This window comes from Macaca thibetana, chromosome 2, assembly GCF_024542745.1.
Source record: "Macaca thibetana thibetana isolate TM-01 chromosome 2, ASM2454274v1, whole genome shotgun sequence".
Lineage (NCBI taxonomy): Eukaryota > Metazoa > Chordata > Mammalia > Primates > Cercopithecidae > Macaca > Macaca thibetana.
The window spans coordinates 117,831,161-117,858,714 of NC_065579.1; the positions used below are offsets into that span (position 1 = coordinate 117,831,161).

The 27,554-nt window shown below is 39.1% G+C and overlaps 1 protein-coding gene across 2 annotated transcripts in view; it reads left to right on the forward strand.

Annotated features, from left to right (window-relative positions):
* Window positions 1–27,554, forward strand: part of SYNPR (synaptoporin) — a 330,505-nt gene that overhangs the window by 158,632 nt on the left and 144,319 nt on the right. The gene's annotated exons all lie outside the window — the stretch shown is intronic.

Sequence of the window (27,554 nt, forward strand, 5' to 3'; positions counted from 1 at the left end):
AAGTCTGGGGAAAAGTCTTTTAATATAATTATTCTTGACAGGGATGATAAGATGATTAAATAATTGCTTTTATGGAAACAAACTGATGCTTTAATCTTCTCTTTTTGTTACACAATCAACAAATCTGCATAGTATTTTTCTCGGTGAAATGAGCTGGAGAATAGATTTATGATGAAAGTTAAAGGCACTGTGGCATGTGAAGCAAGAGGAGGTCTGACTGTACATTTTTCAGAGATTTTGAGAGTAAAGTTGGGAATATCATGCAGGCCTATGGCTTGTAGGCATAGGTTTTTTTCAGAATAGCAATTTTTCAGATTGTGAAGTAGTCTTATGACAGCTCAGAATGCCTGTCTGGGAGTGCACTACCTTCATATCTACTCCCTTTTGGATGTGCCACGACTCACACACCCTGTGCACACTCCAGTGAAGCTACTCATTTTGACAAACAGACCGAATTTTGATCAATCTAACTCAGCCTCAAAAATAGACTAATCCCCCAAACCCACCCAAGTTATTATATTGCCTTATTACAGGTCCCAATAAGCATGTGCCTAATATCAGCCTCAGATGACATAAACCTTAGCTGGAGCCAAGTATATCTTAGCAGATACTTTGTTGAAAAAAAAAAAACTTTTACCCCTGGGCTGTTGCCAATTACTGCTAAGTAAACTCACCAGCACGGAACATCACCTGTTCCCCTCCCCAGGACATCCAGTCCCTCGACGTCCCTTAATATTTTATATAATCTATTTATTATATAAAATATAATATATTTTATATAATCATTCTCCTTTCATGGCTGTAACAGGTTGTATATAAAGTCATTTGCTATAGACAGAGCTTATCATCCTCTGAAGCTATTCAGTAATATAAATTAATGAAACTTGAGGTGGCAGCATGCATTCTGCATGTGAAAGTTATGCCTTTTCCTCCAGTCTCCTGGTTTACAGAAGTGTTAGGGCTCCAAGCATACTTAGGCCCAGACAGGAGGAACAACAAGGCATCTGTATCTTTAAAAGGTCAGGATACTTAGTTTGAGTTAGAGCCAATGTGCACAGTTTTTACAAGTATCACTTCTGAAAGGTCCATAATGCCATAACTAGAAAATCTGTCATAATCTCTTCCAAGGATTAAAGACTTGTGTCATTTGGGAGAAACAATAAAGAGATTTTTAAAATTTCACAATGAGCTCCTCTCTTCTTTTTAGCATAATGAAGAATGCAAAAGTCATTTCCATTTAGTAAATACATCCTATATGCCTGGCACTGTGCTAAGCATTTTACATGGCTTATCTCCTGTAATCTTGACAAGCACTCTATGAGGGCCATAACATTACCTCCCCATTTTACAGATGAGAAAATGGAGACGTAGGACAAGTATGTAACTTACTTGAAGAAACACAGTGATGGGGATGAGTCTCGGAACCAGGCAGGCTCATTCCAGAGTCCTGCTCTTCCTCCCTCCCATCTGTCATTGGTACAATCTACAACGAATGCCTAGACTGAAATGATTTCCAGGGACCTACAGTTAAACATCCTATTTTTCCCTGTTTTGATACAAGGTAGTCTCCTTCTTCTCAGTCTATGCCGTTATGACTCCGAGCTAAGCATGTCTTTGAAACTGAAGAATATGTGTTTTATTTCCACTCAATTTGAGCAGATACAAAGATGTGAGTGTGACTAAATGAGCCCACCTAGGGTAAAATTTATGCAGAAGTGGCTAAATCAAGGTAGATCTTTTAATTGATCAAAGTAAATCAATTCCTTTGACCTTCAGTTTTTGGACATAAAGTCAAAATAAAGATGTGACGATAGCTTAGAAATATCAGTATCTCAAGGCAGCTGGTTCGTCATTGGTGCAAAATATAAAAAGCATTACAACTGAATCATTTTTGGAGAGCTTTATAAAATTCTCACCTTCCCTTTACTCACTCCCACCATGATTTTTTTATTATTATTATTATTTCTATTCTTTGGCTAGCTGGAAAGGGCTGAGGTAGCACTTCAGGTTGAATACTGTGAAGTGTCTATCTCCCCTGGGTAATTTAAAAAGGAACACAGCTGCCAATAAGCATGCTGAGAAGCGTGACAAAGTCGAAATTCAGAGTCCCCAAATGCATTCCTTTGCACCTGAGCACTGAGCTCCCCATTTTAAATCCACTTGAGCCAATAAAATTCAGATGGATCTTATAGGGGGAAAATGCAACTGACATATAATCAATAAGTTTAAATGTCTCCTCAAGTGGCAGCTTCTGGACTAGAAGCAGGGCGTTCCAGTCATAAAGTGAGCCTGTAAAATGCTGCATTATGAGAAAGGATTATGAGTGATGAAAATGTTGCTAGAAGATAGAACCTAGCTCATAACACCTTTGCTAAATTTACCAAAACTCAGAGGGATCTTAAAAACAAACAAACAAACAAAAACCACCCACCACAAATTGGAAGAACTGAGTCAATTTCTGAAGTGGTTAACACAATATTGAGTTATTGGTGTGATCTGCTGTGTCTAATAAGCAACAGCTTTTGAGCTACTCTTGGTGTAAGCACCCAGTTAGTTAAAGAGTTCAGACTGCAGTACACAATAAAATACATTTCCACAATGGTAGTCATTTTTGTCAGAGGCAAGCTTGGGTAACTCCTCAATTCTAGATTATGTCTTTTTCTTGTTCTTAAAAAAAAGTCATAATTGAGTGGTTTAGTCAGAAAGTGTGGTATTAGAGCCAATACTGAAAAATAAATTGAAATCAATTTGCTTTTTCCAACAGCATTTATGAGAGTTCTAAATATACTAACAGCCATCAAATGAAAACTTTACTTTAAAAAAATATGTTGTGCTCAACCACAGAGTTCATCAAATATAGGCTATCCCTAAAAACTAATCTTATAGACAAGTTTATAAAGTATATCATATTTCAGTCCCTAGATAGAAGATACTGCTTTCTTCAGAGGGGTGACTAAATTCCAAATCAATAGTACTGAGGATTGTACTCCATCTTGCCTGTGTTTCATCCTGCCCTTTCTTTGGCTACAGATGCGTGTACTTAAACATGTTGATCGTTAAGCACTTAAAAATTATCTGTTAAGTATGGAGAAAGCATCTAGTGTTAACACATAATTAGTCTTGGACTAATCTTGCATTTTTCGTTAAACATTCTAGACTGGTGTACAAATAGAGTTTGTGGTCCTGTTACATTCTTGTGTAAGAAAATAAGTCAGTGAATATTTTGAGCCTGAAATCAGCACATGAAGCACTAAATCTTCTAGAAGAGGCTCTTGGTCATCAATGTGTCTTTAAATGTTTAAAGATTCAGTGTTTGAAAATGGAAACACCTCAGTCTCTCCACTCTGTAGACTAATGGATTTGCATAATTAATATATTTTCTGTGATCTTTTTTTTTTTTTTTAAACACAAATTCTATCCAAAAGTACTAATGGAAAATTGTTCAGGAGCAACTCCAAACATGTTTCATTATAGTTTCTAGAAAGCTTATTCACAACACAGGTAATCAGTTTACCATGGAGCTTTGAGTTGGCCAATCTAAGTGGATGATCATGTCATTATTGCCTTTTGGGGGAAATGATGTGTTGGGCATAAAAGTTTGCTACTGGTATACTTATTTAGCCTTGCTTACAGAACATTTATTTATTTATTTATTTATTTATTTATTTATTTTTGAGATGGAACCTCATTCTGTCCCCCAGGCCGGAGTGCAGTGGTGCAATCTCAGCCTACTGCAACCTCCGCCTCCTGGGTTCAAGTGATTGTCCTGCCTCAGTCTTCTGAGTAGCTAGGACTACAGGCATGTGTGACCATGCTCAGCTAATTTTTGTATTATTAGTAGAGGCGGGAGTTCACTGTGTTGGCCAGGCTGGTCTCGAACTCATGACCTCAGGTGATCCTCCCACCTCGGCTTCCGAAAGTGCCGGGATTACAAGCCTGAGCCATCGTTCCGGCCTTACAGAATCTTTAAATCCTCCCTAATTACCACACATTGTCTCAATGTAGACTTACTGGCAAAGATACAACAAAGATTTTGGGCTCATTTTATTTCTGGTAAAATATGGCTTTCAGAATGTATGTGTCAAATATGAATTATTATTTCAAGGACTTCTTAAGTCACCATATTGACACTCAATTCTCAATGTTGAACCCACACATCTTTATCTGGCTTTAGATCTCCATGAGGGAGGAAAATGGATAAGATTTTGCAGAACCTATGACATTCAAACTACCTTCATAAGAAATTGAATGGCAGAGGAAAAACATTTTTTTTTAATTGGGGGACGATTTTAGAAAAAGTCTGGAATGTGGACGTCATCTATTTTTATTTTATTTTATTTTATTTTATTTTATTTTATTTTATTTTATTTTATTTTTTAGATGGAGTCTTGCTCTGTCGCCTAGGCTGGAGTGCAGTGGCACGATCTCGGCTCACTGCAAGCTCCATGTCCCGGGTTCACGCCATTCTCCTGCCTCAGCCTCCCAAGTAGCTGGGACTACAGGCGCCCGCCACCACACCTGGCTAATTTTTCGTATTTTTTTTAGTAGAGACGGGGTTTCACCATGTTAGCCAGGATGGTTTTGATCTCCTGACCTCGTGATCCACCCACCTCGGCCTCCCAAAGTGCTGGGATTACAGGCGTGAGCCACTGCAGCCCGTCTATTTTTTTATTTAATAAATATTTAAGGATGCCTACCATGTGCCAGGCACCATGCTAGGCATGGGAGATACAGTGATGAACAAATAGATATAATTTCTGCATTCCCAGAACTAAATGCCTCCATTTTTCCATTTTCTCACCTCAACTTCATTTCTATTTCATGGCCCAGGATGTGTTTTCTTAAATGCATAATTGAAGTGTTCTAGTAAGGCATTTGCAGGAAATATGTGCTTTTGGTCCTATATGTTCATACTCAGTGAGGGAACAAGAGTGAATCCACTTATTTACTGATGTGATTACTGTCTGCTGAAATGGAGTGGTAGGAAGCAGGGAGCTAGAAAAGGTTTTGCAGTGTGTGTGTCTTATAAGCATTCTTTATTGCTTCTAGGCATTCTCAGATTTGATAGGGCCATTCTCATTCTTGGACAGTATTGGGAGAGGAAAGAAGGGGAAAAAAGATTTGACAGGAAAGGAAAGTAAAGAAGATAGAGAATAAACAGAGTAGGTGACTAAAGAAACTACGATTTTCCCTGGCAATCTGAAATAGATCTAACTTGCATTATCTGGTTTTCTGTGGGTATTCACTCACTCATCTATCTATTCAATAAATATATTTATATATTGGGTGCCCTCTTTAAGCCAAGTACACTGCTAGATGCTACGGCACAGAAATAAACAAGATATACTAGTTCCTGGATTCACGGAACTTCTAATAGACCAGGATTTCTCAGACTTGGTACTATTAACATTCTGGTGCAGATACTTCATTGTTGTTAAGGAGCTGTTTTATGTATTATAAGATGTTAAGCAGCATCCCTGGCTTCTACCCACTATGTGTCAGTAGCAATCCCCCCACCAAACCCTCAGGTTGTGACAGCCAAAATTACCACCAGACATTGCCAAATTGCCCCTGGCTGAGAACCATGACAGGAAACGCAGGATTTACCATCACCTTTGACCAAATCCTCCCATCACGTTTCTACTTTTCTTTCTTTCAGATATTCTGCTGCATGGTTTACCCTAGGGTTTTTAAGTTGCTTTCCCTGAATATGTAACATTTGCCAACAAAGATAAGTAAGGCATCTCTAAGTCCTTTTACTATTACTATCCCTTACCTCTGCATAACACTTTACCACATTCGTGTAGCTTACATTATCTTATTTGATTCTAGCAGCCAACTAGTAAGACAATATTAAAATATTATCACCTTCAACAGGTGAGTAAATGGACATTTAGATGGTTACAAACCCAAAGTCTTGCAGCTAATAAAGGATAAAACCTGGATTCGCACTCACATGTCCTGGCTTAAAACAAGTGTTTTACCTTTTTTTTTTTGAGACCGAGTCTCCCTCTGTCGCCCAGGCTGGAGTGCAGTGGTGCGATCTCGGCTCACTGCAAGCTCCGCCTCCCGGGTTTACGCCATTCTCCTGCCTCAACCTCCCGAGTAGCTGGGACTACAGGAGCCCGCCACCATGCCCAGCTAATTTTTTGTATTTTTAGTAGAGACGGGGTTTCACCTTATTAGCCAGATGGTCTCAATCGCCTGACCTCGTGATCCACCCTGCTTGGCCTCCCAAAGTGCTGGGATTACAGGCATGAGCCACTGCGCCCAGCCAAAACCAGTGTTTTTCTACACAATTATTCTATTTAATGGGGAAAAAGGTAAGTAGGGTTAAAATACACTTTTTCTCTTTGAAGCATCTCAATAAGGGCAGCCCAGCAGTAGTTAGGGAATTTGAGGTCTACAGGCTTGGCTTTCTTACTCAGTGTTTATTAGCTGAGTGGTTTTGGACTGCCCACATACATTCTTAGAGTCTCCCCAGTAGTTTAGGGAATGTGGAGTGATTATTGCAAAAGCTGCAAGAAGCCCTAGAGATCAGCCTACCACAGTAGAGAGAGTGTGGGTTTTGAGGTCTGATGGATCAGGTGTGTGAGTCAGCATCCAAGCAGGAAGCAGATAACATCTTCAAACTATCTGACCTCTTGCTGGTGACTGTACCCCATTAAAACTTAATTTATTTAAGTCAGAATACTGAAGCCCCAAAAGATGGGTTGAATTGCCCAAGCCCTGTGGTGAATTTGATGCAAAAGGAAGACAACAGAAGAGCTCAATCTCCTTCCAGCCCAGTGAGCTGAAGAACCATTTTAAACAGAGGAAGGCCAGCATATGGATCTGGCTCAAATCAGAAATGTATGTGTTTTGGGTTATAAGCAGATGTCTAGGTACCTGAGGCAGGTTCCTGGTTTTTCAACTGGACATACCCAAACATCTTTGGGGGTTACTTTAGCCAAATTTCGGCCTCACTAAAAGATACAGAGCGTGTCCTCCTAGATGGCTCTTAGAAGACCGGTAGACATGCAAAACACGTAAAAGGCAGGTGGTGGTTTGCAGTGGGTTTGCCACACACGCTCCTGAGCTTGAATAGATGCAGGAGTTTGCCAGGAGACGGGGCTCACACTGTCTGTGGGCCCATATCCTTGATCTTTTGATGAGCTGTTAAAAGGTATCTGTAATTATCGAGACCCTTGGCACATTTGCAAAGATAAAAGGCCTTTCAAGTATATTGCTCTGGCAGCATTCCCAAAAAGAAAACTATCTTCTACTTGCATTGCCTCAGAGCACTCAAACTTGCAAAGAGAGGAAATAGGTCCAAATTCCGGCTCTGCGACACAGGGGTATGCATGGCCTTAGACAATTCATCTGCCATCTTGGGGCCTTGGTATCTTCATCTGTAAAATGGAAATAATGAGTACCATTATGAGTAATAACGAGTACCTTCCCAGAGTGATGAAGAGGACTGCTGTCATAGATGAAATGGGAAAGTACTGTTGAAACTGCAGGCCTGGACAATAGCATTGTTACTTTCTTTCTCTGTAAGTCAAAGTCCATTTTGCTATCAGTTTTCATTTCATGCCCTCAATGAATGCTTGAGGTTAGGGGAACCATTTCCCCAGTCTACCAGGAAAATCACTGCAGTTATGGGATGGGTCTAAAGTAGTCTGGAAACGCTTTGCTGGGTCATTCCATCTCAAGGGGAGATTTATGCCATATTATAAATTGCAGGGACAGAGAATCATCACTGAAGGATAACTATAATAAAACCACATGCAATATGTGTAAAGCCATTCCCTATGATTAGCTCATCTTAGTAATGCCCCTGAATTTTCCTTTCCACTTTCTTAGGACCCCTTTACACCCATCAGTCCTGCCATTACCCATTTGTTGTGGAGTCAGGGCAGAGGGGGCAGGGATTGACAGGACCTGGACCTGGCCCATCAGTTTCTAACACTGTGACTTTAACCCTCTCCCCTCTCAACACAATCCTGGAAACTCCTCAGTGGAATTGACAAATCATAATTTTCTCCCCAAGTACAGATGCTCAGAGAAAGCTTCTCTTTGCCTGCTCTGGGTTTCTCATTAGCCCCCACTGTAGGATATTCAAGGGTTTCTCATTTCTCATGTTTTATTTACCTCAAAGCATCTCCTAACACATTTGATTAGAAAACTCGGTTAGCTCAAATTTTTTTCAAAGACCATTATCTGCTGGCATTCCTCTCCCAGACTCCTTCCCTCAGCTCACCTCTTCACTCTGAGTGGTATTTATAAACTCCTCATCTTCTGAGGCATTTGGAAGACACCCTCCTTCCTTCCTCCCCCAGACCAGTTCTCTGATATAATTTTTTTCTCTTTCTCCCACTGCCTTCACACTCAAATAAAGTGTTTCTCAAACATTTTTTCTCTGAATCTCTTCAAAAAGGCAAGAATGTCTTCTTATTTGCTCACTCATTCATTTGTTGATATGTTCATTCAGTTGTGCATTCTATGTAATACTGAGCAGCCACTGGGTACTGGGTATTATGTTAAGATTTGGGGTACAGAGGTAACTAAAACAAACATGGTCTCATGTAAGATTTGCAATCCAATCAGGGGGAGAGGCAATTTAAAATCCCTCAAAAGTGATTTAATTATCATTATAGTAAGTGCTAAAAATAAAAGCTAAGTCATCTTGGGTACTAATTCTGTGACAGGCACGGATCCAAGTGTTTTATGCATATTAATTCATTTAAGCCTTGTAACGATGCTTTGAGGGAGTTAAAAGAGGAGAGGATTAGTGCCTATAAATCCTGAAGGGCATAGACTCCATTAGCAAATTCAGGAATGTTGGAATGAGGATGATACACCAGGACAAGATGCTAAAAGTTTGCATAGCTGCCATTTATGTAACACTTTATTTACCAGGCACCGTGCTCTATACCTCATACATAGGACTTGAACCTTCACAACAGCACCATGAAAGATCACTATCATTATTTTAAGAATGGGTAAAATGAGAGATGGAGAGCCTGAGCCACTAGTCCAAAGCCACACATTGTGTATGTGGTGACTCTGAGAGTATAGCCTAGGTGTGTTTGACCCCAAGTCTAGGCTCTTACCCACCATGTTAACCTGTGAAAAGTTGATATTAAATATTCCTCATACAGTTTCTGTCCTGGTAAATACTGGTAAAATGGAGGGAAAAAAGTGGATCATTTTTGTGTGTATCTGAATTAGAGCCACAATAATCGTTCTTGAAATAAAATGGGGCCGGGCGCGGTGGCTCAAGCCTGTAATCCCAGCACTTTGGGAGGCCGAGACGGGCGGATCACGAGGTCAGGAGATCGAGACCATCCTGGCTAACACAGTGAAACCCCGTCTCTACTAAAAATACAAGAAAATTAGCCGGGCGAGGTAGCGGGCGCCTGTAGTCCCAGCTACTCGGGAGGCTGAGGCAGGAGAATGGCGTGAACCCGTGGGGGCGGAGCTTGCAGTGAGCCGAGATCGTGCCACTGCACTCCAGCCTGGGGCACAGAGCAAGACTCCGTCTCAAAAAAAAAAAAAAAAAAAAAAGAAATAAAATGGAACTTTGTTTTTACTGGGAGTGTTGAATCCTTAACCTTTAAGCTTATTTCCATGTAACAGCTTCCTGTTCAAAGGGTGAGCTGAAGAGCAGCAGCGTGGGCATCACCTGGGAGCTTGTTAAAAATGCAGAGTCTCAGGTTCCACCTCAACCTACTGAGTATTGGAATCTACATTTTTATGATCTCCAGATGATTTGCATGCACACTTATGTTTGACGAGCTCAGATCTAGCACAAGTTAAAAGAAAGGGCTTCCAGCCCTGGTTGTGATGCTAACCGACCAGTTGTTTGACCTGCCCAGATTTTCTTTGCCTTTTCAATGGAAATGACCTCAGCTCTCTTCACAGAAGAGTCAGGAACCCCCCAGCAGAAGAGCCTGGGGAGGAAGATTCCACAGAAACTCAGAGACTCTTTTTTACCTCTGGAATCAGTTTCTCACTATGTAGTTCAAGGACCACCTACATGAAAATCACCTGGGGAGTTTATTAAAAATGATATTCAGATTAAAAGTAGACTAGTCAGAATGGCAATAAATGCCAAAAATAGGGTGTCATAATGTCTTCAAACACCAAGAGAAAATGGTTGTTAGATGAGAATTGAATATCTCTCCCAAGGTGTTTATCTGGATAAGGATGCAATAAAGTCATTATCAGACAAAGGTTAAATGACATTTAAACTTCACATTTGATTAATCTCCTTTTGGGAAGAACTGACAATGTGGAATGGGTACTTTGGATCCACCCAAACTTGGAGTTCAAATCCTTGCTCCCATTACCCACTACCTGTGTGACTTTTGAGTGACTTACATTTTTGAACCTCAGTTTTCTCGTCTGTGAAAAGAGGAGCAAATTCTCACCATTCAGGAAAGAGAGGAGCTCTTTTGAGGTTCTTTATAATGTAAATAAGTATGTGGCACACAGTACTGCTATAAATAAATCATAACTATTATTATTGGTTATTAAACATAATGAGATTTCACAAAAACTTATTTTTAAATTATCTGTATTATGATATAATCATTATTGCTGTAAATAGAAACCTACGTAGAATAACTTTTGAAGTAATGTTTAATTTAACTTAGCATATAGTTCTTGTTACTTCATTCATTAATGTATTCATTCAATAAATGTTCATTAATAGTCTACTAAGTGCCACGAGCTTGCCCAAACACTGGGAATGCAGTAGTGTTATATGCTATATGGAGGGGTGAAATGAGGGACAGAAAATAGAATAAGAGCTATGGAAAAATACAAATCAGGTAAAGGGGATGGACTGTTCTTTCAAATACATATTTTAATACATTGAATTAAACAGTACATTTATCAGAAGAAACTTACAGAAAAGTTTTGGAAATAACTATTTTCATCTTTGTGAGTTTTCAAATTTTCTTTCTAGGTTTTCTTTTAAATGAGTATTTGAAAATTTTAAATTGATTCAAAGCCTGTTGACCACTTCACTTCAGAAAAGTGAAGAAATACCACTTCTTCTGCTTCCCACAGAATGTGTAACTATTGCAGGTTTGTGACCTTTAATACTTAACAAAATCATTCATTATTTTATGTAATACTGACAATGGCCCCGTGAAACAAACAGGTGAATTGCATATTGAGTTTTCCATTAAGGGAGAGAAACTATGGCTAAGGAAGGCCATTTCCAATTGATCAGCATTTTACCACTAGTTAATAGGGATGTGGGAGACACAGACACAGGTCCTCATTCTCCTATTTCAACTTGGACTCTACCACAGGATCTCTACTTATTTGTCAATCCCTTGAAAGCCTCCCATAAAACAAAGGTGAGGCCTCTAAGGTGGTAGAGAGCTCTGTGTGATGTGATGTGATGTGATGTGATGTGATGTGATGTGATGTGATGTGATGTGATGTGATGTGATGATGTGACGATGTGATTATTCTGCATGGCAGGGAATGGTTGAGGTTATTGTAGGTTTAAACTATTACCATTGCCTAAATACAAAGGTGTTGAGGATAAAAACAAAATAAATGATACAAAGGCAAATGGAATTTATGAACAATGGAGCATCAGCTTCAAGAAAATGTTAGATTGATATATACAAAATCTACTAGGATATAATGGAATTTTCCAAACTCAACTTTACTTAAGTTATAGAATGGAAAGTTTAAGCATTCACTCCAAATAAGATCCTTTTTTATACTTTCGGATTTTAATTTAGGAACAATTTTTTTCTTACTGGCCCTAATTTGACATTATAGTTTAGTGAATTCTAGCAGCTAAGTGTCCAATAGGTACCTTGAAAATGTTACCTCTCTCCTTATTCTCTCTGGTCCACAAACAATGCTATGATCTAATAAGTAAAATATTTGAGCCAATATGTTAAAGGAGACAAAAATATCATTTATAATTATTATAACTCTTATAGGACAATCAGAATACCACTGGGCTTCAAGAGAGCATTGTCCATCCCTGGACTCTAGAATGGCCTCATTAATTTTCCAGTCTTCTTAGATTGAGGTTAAAATTCACATTACACTATTCAAACTCTACTTGCAATTATTTCTATAGTGAAATAATGACATTTTACACTATCATAATTGGTCATGCCTTTGGCTTCTTTCACACACACATGCTACTACATTTTTCCCCCAACTATGTTTGGAGTATGAAATTTGGGAAAGAATAAGAAACATCCTAGGATGTTCAGCCATCCTTGATAGTGATACAAATAGCTAAAGTGGTAGTACAAATCATTTCCTAATGTATGTGGCCCCAAAGTTCTGATAGGGCAGATGCTTATCCAGAAATGTGTCAACTTAGTTGACAAGTATAGTTGAAGGTTATCGGTTAAAAAGAAATTAGTTCATAAATAATAATAGGATAATTGAAGGACAGATTTCCCTGTAATCATAACTTTTAAGATGGTAACATTCTGAAAGCATCTTTCTTCAGCCTCATTCTTCCAGGTTCTGAAAGCTAAAACTGATATAAGTTTATCATGGGAAACCCTACTGTCTGCCATGTGCAGTTGGTTTGGAGCTAGACATAAGAGTATATCAAGATTCCAGGGATCTGGAGCTAGAAAATAATAACATTTTATAATTTGCAAGCACAATAGAAGCTCTTTAAAAATTCCACTCATTCACTTGTTGGATTAACCACTGTTCTTTAGTTTCTCTGTTAAAAGAAAAACTTCCTAATATCCACAACATGCTGAATAGTCATGGAAACTTGGTGCATCCAAGTCCTACTGAAGCCACCAGTTGAGTTATATGTTTACTCATACAGTAAGGTAATTGTATTAAGCCTTAAAAGTGTCCCCAATTTTCCTCCTCTCTGATTTTGCTTCTGCACACAGTCATGTTTGTGTGTGTGTGTGTGTGTGTGTGTGTGCATGTATCTTCAAATATTCTCAAAGTCAAATGTCAACTGCTTTATCCTGTTCCCATTAAGTTTATTCCAAAGCAGACCTCTAGTATTAAGGCCCTTCTTTTCTTCCTGTATTAGTCCATTTTCACACTGCTGATAAAGGCCTTCCACGAGACTGGGCAATTTGCAAAAGAAAGAGGTTTAATGGACTTACAGTTCCACATGGCTGGGGAGGCCTCACAATCATGGCAGAAGGCAAGGGGGAGCAAGTCACATCTTAGATGGATGGCGGCAGGCAAAGAGAGAGAGAGAGCTTATGCAGGGGAATTCCTCTTTTTAAAACCATCAGATCTCATGAGATTTATTCTCTATCATGAGAACAGCAGGGGAAAGACTTGTCTACATGATTCAGTTACCTCCCACTGGGTCCTTCTCACAACATGTGGGAATTCAGGATGAGATTTGGGTGGGGACACAGCCAAATCATATTCCTCCCTAATGTCTAATATACGGTATTTGGCATGGTGTAGGCCCTTAAGTAAATATTTGTTGAGTAACTGACAATCATTTAGAATTCACACTCCAAGCAAGGAGCATTCTGTTGCATCAGTACCTTTAAGCCTCTCCAGGCCAACGTGCTGGGTGAAGAGTAAATAATTTGATGAAATTGGTCAGAAGGATATGGGAATGGGATGGGAGGGGTAAGAATTACAGTTTCCATTTTTTTGAGCCCTTCAGGCACAAGGTAGACTACCTTAAATACATTTAATCATTGAATTCTCACAACAGCCCCGTGAGACAGGGATCACCCCCTCATTTTACAAAGAAGAAAACAGACGGCTTGATGGGTTTAGAAATTTAAGAATGCGGAACTAGGAAGTGATGGTGTAAACTTTACTCCTAGGTGAGCTTGAACCCACCATCCATACTCTTAACCACTGCACAAACTGTTTGGAAAGGAGCAGATCTGATGCGTGATCACACCTCTTTCCCTGAGGTCTTGCCACTTGTTCCATCCTCCTGGTGAACCCACTCTTCATCCTGGCTAGTTTCTTGTCATTTTTTGTTTTCTCCCCACCCCCATGCCTTTAAATCCTCATCCTCAAATCCATCCTGGGATGACTGAAGTGTTCACTTCAAATGAGGACCAAACACGAATACACCAACAAAAACTGCCTTTTATTTTCTGTCAGAGTTGGTGGGTCCAGGGAAGCTCTCCTCTTTGCAGAGGGGCCTCTGAACTGGGCTGTCTTGCGGGGGGCCTAACTGAGTGGTAAGAAAGAGTTGTTTATAGTCATAAGCTTTGCCTGTTTCTCCCCAAATGGGGCTATCGTCTTCCAAGCTAAGAATGCCTTTTGTAGCTTGCCTTGAAGTACCTCTTGGGAAGTTATCTGGCGCTGTGATACATACTTAAAACCCTCTTGTTTTCCTTCTCCCAAGATAAGAATTAACTTCCTGATGAACTCCTCAGTACTTTCTCTTTGAGTAAACTCTGACTCCCCCTCTCACAAGGATAGTTTTCAATTCCAGTCAACCGATATTTTTTATTCTAGTCATTCCATTCTATTGAATTTAGATTTCCACTTATAATGATCTTTTTTATTTTTTATTTTTTATTCCTTACAGTCTTAAGATGTCACTGTTTTTCCCCTAGAACTTTCTAGGACATTTATGTCTCACCAATAAGCATTAGCACTGAGAAGTACAGAAAGTTCATTTTAATGAGCTCTTCAGGATTTGTCTTGCATCTGCTGAAATAAATTAGGTCAAAATAAGATTGAAGAGATCTTCAAGTGCTGCAACACCTAACAAACTGATTTTATTATTTAGAAAACAGGAAAAAGTGAAAAGAACTGCAGTTTAAGAAAATTAAATTTGTGTACTTAGAGAAAGATCAGAAGTCTCAGTGGAGAAAAATTCTAATTTGTATTACCTACAAAAGAGGGAGAAGGTCACCTGAAAAATTATACAGACGCACAGAGCTCAGACCATATTATAGACACATGGAATCTTTAGCAAACTTTCGTCCAGGAAGGAAGAAGACCTGACTGCTTTGTCTGAGCTCATGCCTTAAAAGTGTAAGACTACATGATTACCTTAATCTTGGGTGATGCTTTGGATATTACTGATAACTCAGACATGATAAATTTGATATTGATTTACTCTTTTTGCCTTTGTTTACTTGAAACGATAGAATTTTCTAACCCTCTTCTTTTGAATTAATCTCTTTCCCAGATTCTTAATTAATTTTATTCTTACCTTGTCTTCCTAATCCTAGTTATTCATTCACCTATTATGAAAATCTGGGTATCTGGGGCACTAAACTTTGCTTTTGATATATGATAAGGTAATTAAATTGTTGCATTTAATAAAGTCTCAGAAATCTGCTAGCAAAATTAATTCCTCCTTGAATTTATGTAGTTTACTTTGATGGCACTATTCTCTGCTTCACTATCTTGACACCCTCTCTTGGAGTTTATGTATCAGTTAGTTTTTGCTGCATAACAAAACAACCCAAAATTTAATGGCTTAAAACTACATTATTTATCTAACTCATGATTCTGTGGATCAGCAATTTGGCCTGAGTTTAGCTGGGTAGCATGCCTGCTGATCTTGACTGGGCCCACTCATGTATCTATGGTCATTCTCTGATTAATAAGGTGGTTGTTCTTTCTAAGGATGTGATGATTAGAAAAATGAGGATAATTGGGCCCCTTACCTGTCATCAAGTGAACTAGCCTGGACGTGTTCTCATGGCAATCACCAGGTTCTAAGCAAGCAAGCATACTGCAAGATCTCTTATGGCTTAGGCTTGGAACTCAGAGAATGCCACTTTCATCACATTCTGTTGGTCAAAGCAAGGCAGAAGCCCATCCCAGATTCAAGAGTTGAGGAAATAGATTCCACTTCTTGGCAGCAGTTGCTCCAAAGTATTACAATTATATTTAAAATCTATCTAGCACTCAATCATCTCAGAGTTCAATCTTCTTACCTTACTGCCAGAGCACACTCACCTGATTATCTCAATATTACCTGAGTTTCGACCTCTTCAAAACAGGCCTAACTATTGTCTCTCTCTCCTTGTAACCTATTTCTGTCAGTAAAAAGTGTCATTTTCCCAGGCTCTTAATTGAAAGCCCTGTATTCATGTTACACTCTCCTCTCCCCACTTTCTTTATAACCGAAACCACCAAATGCTATGAGAATCCTTCTGAGGTATCTATCTCTCCTCTCCCATCACTTAAGTTTCTCCTTGAACTCTTTGTCTCTCATTGTTCTTTCATTCAAGACTTCCAGCACACCGCCTCCCAATGAATCTCACCTGTCTCTTCTCTTTCCTGCTCCAAAACTTTCCACTGATTCACTATGACAAGTTCAGCCTTCTCTGCCAGATACACTTCCTGATTTGGCCCATGTTACCTGTCCAGATTTACTCCCACTATTCACCAATTTGGATTTTCACACCTCAGTGAAATGAGACATTTCACTGGCCTCAAACACTCTATAATTGCTTCTGTGCCTTTATTCACACTATGTTTTTCTCCATACTTTTTGACTTTTAAACTCTGACCACCTCCATAACTCAGACCAAGTTTCCTTCTGCACAGAGCCAAAGGCAATAGTCACAGCGATTTCTCTCCTTCCTATTCTGTTAAGTATATAACCAGCACTACATATTTTGCCATGTGATTATGTTTCATCCTAAATTATCCCAAAATTTATGGGCACTGGTGTTGGCTCCTGCAGCAAAGTTTGGCCTCCTTGAGAATAAACACATCACATCTTCATTTTAGATTATCCAGGTCTCATTAGACAGAGTATGGGCAAAATAGATATTCAACAAAAACATATTTCATTGAATCAAATCTCTAATTTTGTTTAATCGTCCCCTTTGTGAAGATAATTTTTCCTATCATTTTAAGAAGCAGAAAAGTTATGTGATTTATCAAGTTCAATATTTAGGGGTCCAGGAAAGGGATATGGGTTCCTAAACAGAGGAAAATGCTGCCATCCCTCATTCAGCAAAGTCATCTTTGACACCTCCCTCACCCACTATCATCCAGTTCAGCACTAAATCCTACCCATTTTCCCTCCACAATTTCCCTCAATCTGTCTACTTCTCTTCATCTCCACTCTAACTTCTCTCTCTGTCTCAGATGACTGCAACATCCCATAAAAGTTCTCACTATTTTCTACTCTTCTGCCCACTCACATCTTCCTCCAAGCTATTCTCCACATAGCAACCAGAGAGGTCATTTCTGAATTCAAGTCTGCTTATCCTGCTTAACATATTTGAGTAATTGCATTGCTGTTAGATTAAAGGTCATATCCTTAGCAGATCCATAAAACCCTGCAGCATCTAGCCATTGACTGCCTCTCCAGATTATATCTTCCTGTAATGCCCCTTACATCACTGCTTTATTCAGCCCAGTTCCTCAAGTACACCATGATCCATCGCCCACAGAGTCTTTACATATACCATTCTTTCTGCCAGAGCACTCTTCTCACCCTGACTGCCCTTCATTCATTTCTATACATCCTTTGGGCAACTCAAATTATTTTGCTGGTTACTTAATCAATGTCTGTCTCCTCCATCAAACTATAACCTCCTTGAAGCCAGAAGGCCTCTTTGGTTTTTAGCACTTGAACTGAGTCTTAAAACCCAAAGATGGAGAACGTACTCCAGGCAAAGGCAACAGCATAGGTGAGGGTTGGTAGACCAAAAAAAAAAAGAAAAAGCCAAGATTGGTTCGGAAGGCAATGTTGTAATTAATTTGCTATTTGCGAAGACAATGAGAGATGAGGCTAGAGAGGGAAGCAAGGACTTGAAGACCGAAAGCCTTGACCGCCATGCTAAGGAACTTAGAATCTATCTGGCAGGCAATGGAGGACCAATGACTGGTGACAAGTGGGGAAAAGGAGGCGACACAGTCAGACTTGCATCCTGGAAAGACAACCTTTGTGACAGCATGGATGTAGATGTTTGGGGACAAGGCTGGAGGCAGATACAGCTGACAAGACCACCACTCTTGGCAAGTGATGATAGTGGCCAGAACTAAGGCATTAGCAGGCAAATACAGAGATTACACAGATAAAATCAATATTATGAATGCGGAACTAACAAAGCTAGGTAACTTACTGAATGAGATGATGGAAAGAGGAATGCAGGATGCCTCTCAGGTTTGTCTTTTTACTTTGGTGATGGAGCAGAGGGAGGTAACATGGGCTGAGATTGGGCACATCTCAAATAAGACTATTCCCATGGTTTCTAGGAAATACCCTAAAAGGAATATAGCCTTTAGATGTTTTTAAAACCTTATGTCCTAATGCCATACCTAGGCAGAAATTCTCATAATTCTTGGTAAATGGGTTTGTTGTTTCATTTCTAATGTTTCACTGGACTTGCAGCATTAAGAAATGAGAACATTATAATAATCATCATCATTAAGGAGATCCACTTCCTATGAAGCACGTTCTACATTATCCAGCTCCTCCTACTCCCTCTGGCATTTGTCTACCAGTTCTTTCCAGGAAACATAAACACATAAATGAATCAAAGTCAAGCAGCAGTTTCCTCCTTTTACTCGAGCAAGTCTGACATCTTACATCTTTGTCTTGGGATTTTTCTGAATTTGTGTCAAAACATTTCTTCTAATTCTATCCCCACAAACCACTGGTTCGGTTAGGGATTTGTATCCCATTCCAGCATCTGGGAAATACAGTGGTGAGACTAAGTGGCATCCAGAGAAATCCAGGTCCCTCCAAGTTCTCACCCTATGCCAGGCTCTGCTTGTCTTTACTTCAATATATGGATGAAGTTCAAGATAAGAAGGGTGTCTCTGGATTTGGCTAAGAACTCAAGAGAGGTGGTCCTGGCTTAACTCCTTGCTTTATCACTTATTCTGCGTGTGATGTTACAGAAGTTACCATGCTATGAACCTCAGTTTCCCCAACTGTAGAACAGGGATAATACCCATCTTGCAGGTATGTTGGGAAGATCATTTGAGGTTATGGATGTAAAGCACTTTTGTCAGGACCTGTAATGTAGTAAATGCTCCCCAAACATTAGTTATTCTTTTGATTATAGGTATTTTATTATTAATAATTACCACAGAGTGACTTATAAAGAAATAACAAATATCCAGAATCCTTAGGAAAACCCGCCTGGTCTTGCCTCAAGCCTCATCTAATGCTATGCTTCCTCTTGCCCACTGCAGCCACAGTAGCTTCCTTTCCTTTCCCCAAGCATGTCAAGTTCTTGCCCTTCACAGAATTTTCTGTCCGAGACTCTGCGTTCGTCCATGTCTAACTCTTTTCAAGACTAGCTCCTTCTCAGTCTTTTGGGCAAGATAGTCCCTTCCTCAAAGAAGCTTTCCTTGTTCACTTTATCTGAGAAGACCCCACTGTTATTCTCTACTATTGTACCTGCTTGTACCTTAATTTCCTTTATCACAATTTTATTTTTATTTGCCTATTCATTTCTTGCTATATACATAAATAAGTACACATACACCCAGTACCTACACAAGGCCTCCTGTTTTGTGTGCAGTCAATAAATATTAACACTGAAAAGGTGTTCATTTTTTATTTTAAGAAAAATGTCTGCATACCTCTGATAAAACAAATTGGATACAGACTGTCCCAAAAACAGTCATAGATCAAATAAAACCTTGAATTCAGTGGTGTGAATTTATATTCATTAACCTCTAATTTAGGTTGCTGAGTTATACTTTATTCCCAGGACACGGGTACTAGCTTCCTAGAGTCATTGATAACAGAGGTCCTGGGAAGATGCCCTTTCTAAATTGTACCCTAATATAAAATGGACTGAGATTTATCTCTTTGGAATGATGATATCCTTTTCATCTATTGTGACTGGGAAGAGATGAAAACATTAGACTGGAAAATTATTATTTGCATACTTCAGTGCGCATCCATTGTAATATGCAGTTACAGCAAATGTCTGTTAGGGAAGTCAAAACACCATAACATTTTGATGCCCTCAACCAGTGTCTTGAGCATTGCTTTCAGTTTCTTGAAAGGGGAGGGTGCTTGTGTGAACATCCAGGCCCTGGCCACCAGGGAAATGAGTGGTGAATGGAGGCTGGGTTCCACCGTTCCTGTCAGGCTCCTTTGCTCTGCAGACGCATATTTCAGCTGCCATTGATACGATGTTTTGGCCACTACACATCACAGTCCTCAGAGACTGGGTTATTCCATTAGAAATAAATTCTATGCCCCATAGTTATTGAGGTCTTATGTGTGCCAGTGGGTTTCTCAGAAGGATTCTGCCACTTTCTTTTACAGTCGACGGAAAAAGGTACAGCTATGTCACTTTACTGTGGAACATTTTATTTTACCATTGCAGTGAAGTGATTTTCATTCAGGGTAGCTCCCTTCTAAGAAGTAGACTGGCTCAAAAAATCCAGATCCTGGATTTTCTTAACAGATAGAGCTCTGGTGCACATGGAAATAACAAAAATGGAACTGGTGACGTGATTCTAAAGGGCCTGATTTATGGTAAATATCCAAGAAAAGCGGAAGATTTGGAATCAGAAACCTAAGTGGACAGTAGACCTGGAAAGTGCCTTGGAAATAGTAGCTGCTCCAAAAGTAGCTGTGAATGAATGTGAGGGACAGGTTTTCAAAAGAGACATCCATAGTCCATCACCAGTTGTGGCACCTTGTAAGTTGTGCTTGTCTGTCAGAGCAGACATTCTTAGGCTGAGGTCCTTGAATCTCTGGGTTGGTCTGTTAGAGATTCCTGAGAAGTATCTTAATCCACCACATCTGCAGGACAATTTTTCAGTATATGTGCAGATGAAAAATTTTCTATGGAGTAAGTCCATAGCTTTCAGGAGGTTTCCAAAGGGGAAATTAAGCTTAAACACCAGCCCACAGATACTCCTCATCTCCTCTCATCAGGACTTTCCTAGATGACGACTATCAAATTTTCTCCCAAACAAGTTCATCTTATTCCAACTTTCAAGATAATCTCATGCCTTGGAGTCTTGTCATTCAATTTTTGTAACTTTTATTTATCTATTTTTTGTAATGTTTATTCTGCCTCCCTTCCCTTATATGTCTTCACATTTTATGTAGATGCCTTTTTTCCTAACACTTAGTTCTACTTTTGTCTCTTACTTAACCACTTCTGGTAGACCAAAGTACCACTAAGGCACTTTGATATACACTTGTGAGTTTCACCCTGTTTAGAGTGAGAGAAGGGATGCATTTCCAATTCAACAAATTAATATTAAATGCTTGCTATGAGTTATGGTTTGTGTTTGCTCTGATGCTAGTCTGTCATGTTGATTTTTATTTACCTTCGGCAAACACTTTTTCTCTAATTTTTTTGCCTACTTTTAAACTTACCTCTACTGCCTATTTGACTGGAGTTTTGCTCTGAGCTTACCGGCCTTCATTGAAGAAATTAATTTACAGACACTCCCACAGTATGGGGGTTGCAGAGATGTCCAAAGGATGGTCCCTGCCTCAAAGGGCTTTCAACCAGGCAAGGAAAATTATGTAATGGCATCCTACATTCTATGTAATTCTTAATTGTTTCATTTTTACTTAATTTATTTTCACCTCCTCAGAAGGTATTCCACTTTTTTTTTCTAGTTCCTCAAATACCTAATCTTCACATCTTCCTTTACTAAGAATAAGACCCTTTTGTATAAGACCCTCAATTTCCCTTTTTTTCTAACTCAGCGTAACTCCCCGGAGCCCCATCCAATACCTCCTTCTTATCTCTTAGAGAAAGAAATATCTCTCATGTTCATCAGACACATACTTATTGGGCAAATACTACTTGCAAGGCACTTCCCACTTACATTTCTTTTCCCACATCTTTCAGTTTTCTCCAGCTCATGTAAATCATATCTTTTAGAATTGCATCACTAATTTTTGCATCATTGTCTTCGGTTCCCATCAACAAATAGGATGTCTCTGATAGTGTTTTAACCTTGCTAGATGTGTTAAAAAGCAGGATGCATTTAATTTGGGAATCCAAAGTTAATTTTTTTAAAAAAGGTCACTCTGTCTTTTAGTTACAGAATCCCTAGATGGCTCCATCCCTGCAGTCTCTTCCGCAGTGCTGGAGATGATGGGATAATACTTACGTCTATGCTCATTAGTATGTTCCATGTGAACTCCACTTATCACTGGTACTCAGAAACTAAAACCAATATATTAAACATTAAGTAATTTGATACATTTTATTGCCTCTTAGATTTAATCAATAGAAAGACATTATTGAAAGATGGGGAGGATCTTTATCTTATTGCCTAAAAAATAATGTCTTTTACATGGAATGTAAAGCCCTTTAGGCGATGGTGATCCTTCATTTCATTAAAATATAATGAGAAAAGCTACTCTCCCATAATAAGGCAGAACTAAATGGGTCCTTAGCACAATCAATAAAAGATTATTAACAAGGAAACTTTTGTTAAAGAAAAGAGAATATATTTTCTTCTACGTCCTACAGTAGTATAATAATAGAAGCAAGTGAAGTGTCCTTACTTTAAAGAATGTTCCTCTAGGGAATTTTGATTAATATTATTTTTGAATATTCTTTAAAAAGCATGAAAACTATATATATTGAACGAAAAACTATATTGGATTTTGTCTATACATATATATTCACATACAGATTGCTTAATAATCTGATCTTAATTTTTAAAAAGTTTTAATGAAAAATTTCAAACATATATAAAGAAACACAAAATAATATTATGAGCCTCTGCCTCTTTGTTGTTTAGCCAAAAATAATTACCTCATAGCCAATGTTGTTCCTTTTATACTTTCATCCTTACATTCTCCCCGGCATATATCTTTCCTCCCATAAACAAATTGCTATGTATCTCTCAAAGGTATTTAAAACAAAAATACCACAATATATCACATATAAAAATTGGCAATAATTCAATGTCATCAAATATCTACACATTTCCAAATGTTTCACTTAATCTCATGATATTTTATAGTTTTATTGAATCTAAATTTTTTTTTTAAATTCACACATTGTAATTGGTTGATACGTCCCTCAAGACCTTTTTGGCTTTTAACTCTTTATTTTAAACTCAGGGTTATGTGTGCAGGTTTGTTACATAGGTAAATTTGTGTCACAGGGGTTTGTTGTAAAGATTATTTCATTACCCAGGTGTTAACCTTAGTACCCATTAGTTACTCTTCCTGATCCTCTCTCTCCTCCTACTCTCCACCCTCTGAGAGGCCCCAGTGTGGTGTTCTCCTCTATGTGACCATGTATTCTCATCATTTAGCTCCTACTTATAAGTAAGAACATGCAGTATTTGGTTTTCTGTTCCTGTGTTAGTTTGCTCGGGACGATAGCCTCCAACTCCTTTCAATCTAGATGTTCCTCTCTCTCTCTCTCACTTCCTTTCTCTTTTTCTTTCTTTTCCTGTAGTTTGCTGTTGTGGTTAAATAAACAAGGTGTTCTCCCCAGAGAACTTCTCAGGGCCTGAGTTTTGCTGATTTCATTCTTGTGGTGTCATTTCTCATCTTCTTCTCTCCTGTATTCTCTATAAATTTACAGTTGGACATAGAGGCTTACACAAATTTGGGATTTGATTTTTTTTTCCTTTTTTCTAAGAATACTTCATAATTGGTGCGGTCATCTTCCTTTGGCGGTATATAACATCCGGTTGCCTCTCTTTTTGTGACATTAGACATCAGTGCTTAGATTTATTAATTCATGAAGGGTTGTGTGTTAGTCAGCTCAGGCTGCTATAACGAAATACTACAGACTGGGTGGCTTAAATAACAGAAATTTATTTCTTGCAGTTCTGAACACTAGGAATCCAAGCTGAAGGTGCTGTCAAGCTAAAGGTGCTAAGGCCTCTTCTCTCAGCCTGTGGGTAGCTGCCTTCTCACTGTACGCTCACGTGGCTTTTCCTCAATGCATGCATTTGGAGAGAGAGAGAGACAGAGTGTCAGCTCTCCAGTGTCTCTTCTTATAAGGGCACTCATCCTATCAAATCAGGCCTCACCCTTATGACTTCATTTATCTTTAATTACTCCCTTAGTGGCCCCATCTCAAAATGCAGACACACTAGGAGTTGGGACCTTGACATGCAAATTTGGGCAAACAAGTTGCAAAACTGTGATATTCTATTATTTCTTCTTCATTATTAGCGGAATACTTTTATTTATTTGTTTATTTATTTATTCTTTTGTTTATTTATTTATTTATTTGAGATGGGGACTCACTCTGCTGCCTAGGCCAGAGTGTGGTGGTGCAATCACAGCTCACTACAGCCTTAAACCCTCAGGCTCACATCATCCTCCCACCTGAGCCTCCCAAGTAGTTGGAACTACAGGTGCATGCCACCCAACTGAGCTAATTTATTTTATTTTATTTATTTATTTTTTTGGTAGAGATGGGGGTCTCACTATGTTGCTCAGGCTGAGCTGAAGACTTACACAGAGAATGTTTTCTCTTCAACTCTTTGGTTACCTGCCAGTAGTGTTCTTAAAGAATGAGCAAGATACAGGATTAATTCCTTAATCTACCAGTTTTTAAACTAATGAATTTGTTCCCTAGTATTTTCTAACAGTGACCAATTCGATTTTTATGGTTACTTGCTCCTTTTGGTATAGTTATAAACTCATGAATTTAAACTATCTTTATCTGTGTGGCCTTGGATAAATCACTTAATCCCTCTAAGCCATGGTTTACATAGCTCTAAAATGGTGATAATGAAGGTACCCACCTCACAGAGCTATGAGATTTCAATGAGACGACGTCTGTAAAGCACTTGGCATGTTGTCAGATACAAATAGAAGCTTACTAAGTAGCAGCAGCAGTTGTTGTGGTTATTGTGATTATAATTATAGTCAGAAAATGCCACATTACAATATACTTAAACTTACTCATCTAGAATGTCTGCTCTTGTATTTTGAAAATTTTTCAATATGAACTCTGCCTTTTAACTATTTTAGGTTTGTTTCTTCTCCAATACACCATCAAAATGCATTGTAGCAAGTTCCTGTTATTGGAGAGAGATGATTTGATGACCATGCATCATGTCTGAGAGGTTCAAACATCAGTTTTCAGGTTAAGAATCAGAATAATCATGCTGGGCATGGTGGCTCACGCCTGTAATCCCAGCACTTTGGGAGGCTAAGGTGGGCAGATCACCTGAGGTTGGGAGTTCGAGACCACCCTGACCAATGTGGAGAAACCCTGTCTCTACTAAAAATACAAAATTAGCCAGGCGTGGTGGCACATGCCTGTAATCCCAACTACTCAGGAGGCTGAGGCAGGAGAATTGCTTGAACCCAAGAGGTGGAGGTTTTGGTGAGCCAAGATGGTGTCATTGCACTCCAGCCTGGGCAACAAGAACAAAGCTCGGTCTAAAAAAAAAAAAAAAAACAGAATAATCAAAACGAGTCCATGAATGTCTCAAAGTAGAAGCAGTAGAGAGATGCAACTTGCCAGTATGGTGTTCAAAGGAGGTAGAATATAGAAAGGTTTTTAAATCTCTAGACACATTTGTTTTCTTTTTTTTTTTTTTTTTTTTTTAATTTATTTATTATTATTATACTTTAAGTTGTAGGGTACATGTGCATAACGTGCAGGTTTGTTACATATGTATACTTGTGCCATGTTGGTGTGCTGCACCCATCAACTCGTCATTTACATCAGGTATAACTCCCAATGCAATCCCCCCCCCCCCCCCCCCCCCCCCCCCTCCCCATGATAGGCCCGGGTGTGTGATGTTCCCCTTCCTGAGTCCAAGTGATCTCATTGTTCAGTTCCCACCTATGAGTGAGAACATGCGGTGTTTGGTTTTCTGTTCTTGTGATAGTTTGCTAAGAATGATGGTTTCCAGCTGCATCCATGTCCCTACAAAGGACACAAACTCATCATTTTTGATGGCTGCATAGTATTCCATGGTGTATATGTGCCACATTTTCTTAATCCAATCTGTCACTGATGGACATTTGGGTTGATTCCAAGACTTTGCTATTGTGAATAGTGCTGCAATAAACATACGTGTGCATGTGTCTTTATAGCAGCATAATTTATAATCCTTTGGGTATATACCCAGTAATGGGATGGCTGGGTCATATGGTACATCTAGTTCTAGATCCTTGAGGAATCGCCATACTGTTTTCCATAATGGTTGAACTAGTTTACAATCCCACCAACAGTGTAAAAGTGTTCCTATTTCTCCACATCCTCTCCAGCACCTGTTGTTTCCTGACTTTTTAATGATCGCCATTCTAACTGGTGTGAGATGGTATCTCATTGTGGTTTTGATTTGCATTTCTCTGATGGCCAGTGATGATGAGCATTTTTTCATGTGTCTGTTGGCTGTATGAATGTCTTCTTTTGAGAAATGTCTGTTCATATCCTTTGCCCACTTTTTGATGGGGTTGTTTGTTTTTTTCTTGTAAATTTGTTTGAGTTCTTTGTAGGTTCTGGATATTAGCGCTTTGTCAGATGAGTAGATTGCAAAAATTTTCTCCCATTCTGTAGGTTGCCTGTTCACTCTGATGGTAGTTTCTTTTGCTGTGCAGAAGCTCTTTAGTTTAATGAGATCCCATTCGTCAATTTTGGCTTTTGTTGCCGTTGCTTTTGGTGTTTTAGACATGAAGTCTTTGCCCATGCCTATGTCCTGAATGGTACTACCTAGGTTTTCCTCTAGGGTTTTTATGGTATTAGGTCTAACATTTAAGTCTCTAATCCATCTTGAATTAATTTTCATATAAGGAGTAAGGAAAGGATCCAGTTTCAGCTTTCTACTTACAGCTAGCCAATTTTCCCAGCACCATTTATTAAATAGGGAATCCTTTCCCCATTTCTTGTTTCTCTCAGGTTTGTCAAAGATCAGATGGCTGTAAATGTGTGGTATTATTTCTGAGGACTCTGTTCTGTTCCATTGGTCTATATCTCTGTTTTGGTACCAGTACCATGCTGTTTTGGTTACTGTAGCCTTGTAGTATAGTTTGAAGTCAGGTAGCATGATGCCTCCAGCTTTGTTCTTTTGACTTAGGATTGTCTTGGAGATGCGGGCTCTTTTTTGGTTCCATATGAACTTTAAAGCAGTTTTTTCCAATTCTGTGAAGAAACTCATTGGTAGTTTTCATGTTTCAAAATTCTTCTGATAATAAATGGTCCTATGAATGATTCTGGGTTGCTACCTCTTAGCTCATGAGCTTAAGTGTGATCCTATTTATACTTGTGGCCTGTAGCTGATAAACCCTGGATTCTATTTAATACAGCTGCAAAACACACACACAGAGTCACACACAAATGCTTAAGGGCCAGGCGGTGGTTCACGCCTATAATCCCAACACTTTGGGAGGCCAGCACGGGCAGATCACTTGGATCAGGAGTTTGAGATCAGCCTGGCTAACATGGTGAAACCCCATCTCTACTAAAAATACAAAGATTAACCAGGTGTGGTGGTGCATGCTTGTAATCCCAGCTTCTTGGGAGGCTGAGGTGGGAGCATGACTCGAACCCAGGAGGTGGAGTTTACAGTGAGCCAAGAACATGCCGCTGCCCTCCAGGCTGGGTGACAGAGGGAGATTCCGTCTCAAAAACATACATACAAACAAACAAACAAACAAATGAAAACCTCCTACTACTCTGTTAATGGATGCTGTGCTTGTCTTT